This window comes from Triticum aestivum, chromosome 3B (genome assembly GCF_018294505.1).
Source record: "Triticum aestivum cultivar Chinese Spring chromosome 3B, IWGSC CS RefSeq v2.1, whole genome shotgun sequence".
Taxonomy (NCBI): Eukaryota; Viridiplantae; Streptophyta; class Magnoliopsida; order Poales; family Poaceae; genus Triticum; species Triticum aestivum.
The window spans coordinates 253,575,376-253,576,967 of NC_057801.1; positions in this window are offsets into that span (position 1 = coordinate 253,575,376).

Here is a 1,592-nt window from a genome sequence, read left to right on the forward strand (position 1 = left end):
TAGGTAGCATTCTACATCAAAAATTATCTTTTTATCATTTACCTACTCGAGAACGAGCAGGAATTAAGCTTGGGGATGCTGATACGTCTCCGTCGTATCTATAATTTTTTATTGTTCCATGCCAATATTCTTCAACTTTCATATACTTTTGGCAACATTTTATACTATTTTTGGGACTAACATATTGATCCAGTGTCCAGTGCCAGTTCCTGTTTGTTGCATGTTTTATGTTTCGCAGAAACCCAATATAAAACGGAATCCAAACGGTATAAAAATGGATGAAGAATTGTTTTGGAACATTTGGGATTTTCCAGAGGAAGAATCAACGCGAAACGGTGCCCGAGGTGGCCAAGAGATAGGGGCGCGCCCACCCCCCTGGGCGCACCTAGCACTCTCCTGGGCCACCCGTAAGGCGGTTGACGCTCTTCTTTTGCCGCAAGAAAGCTAATTTTACGAGAAAAATCTAGGCGAAAGATTCACCCCAATCGAAGTTACGGATCTCCAGATATAAAAGAAACGGTGAAGGGGAAGGATCTGGGAACGCAGAAATAGAGAGAAACAGAGGGATAGATCCAATCTCGGAGGGGCTCTCGCCCCTCCCACGCCATGGGAGCCAAGGACCAGAGGGGAAACCCTTCTCCCATCTAGGGATAAGGTCAAGGAAGAAGAAGAAGAAGAAGAAGGGGCGCTCTCTCCCCCTTGCTTCCGGTGGCGCCGGAACGCTGCCGGGGGCCATCATTATCACCGCGATCTACACCAACACCTCCGCCATCTTCACCAACATCTCCATCACCTTCCCCCATCTATATTCAGCGGTCCACTCTCCCCCAACCCACTGTACCCTCTACTTGAACATGGTGCTTTATGCTTCATATTATTATCCAATGATGTGTTGCCATCTTATGATGTCTGAGTAGATTTTCGTTGTCCTACCGGTGATTGATGAATTGCTATGATTGGTTTGAATTGCATGTTTTATTATTGGTGTTGTCCTATTGTGCCCTCCGTGTCGCGCAAGCGTGATGGATTCCCGCTGTAGGGTTTCCAATATGTTCATGATTTGCTTATGGTGGGTGGCGTGAGTGACAAAAGCACAGACCCGAGTAAGTAGGTTGTTTGCGTATGTGATAAAGGGGACTTGATACTTTAATGCTATGGTTGGGTTTTACCTTAATGATCTTTAGTAGTTGCGGATGCTTGCTAGAGGTCCAATCATAAGTGCATATGATCCAAGAAGAGAAAGTATGTTAGCTTATGCCTCTCCCTCAAATAGAATTGCAATAGTGATTACCAGTCTAGCAAAGTAGTCATTTGCTTAGTGACAATTTCACAACTACTACCACCACTTTTCCACACTCGTTATATTTACTTTATTGCATCTTTATCTAACAGCCCCTAGTTTATATTTACGTGTTCTTTATTATCTTGCAAACCTATCCTATCACACCTACAAAGTACTTCTAGTTTCATACTTGTTCTAGGTAAAGCGAACACCAAGCGTGCGTAGAGTCGTATCAGTGGCAGATAGGACTTGAGAGAATTGTTCTACCTTTAGCTCCTCATTGGGTTTGACACTCTTACTTATCGAAAGA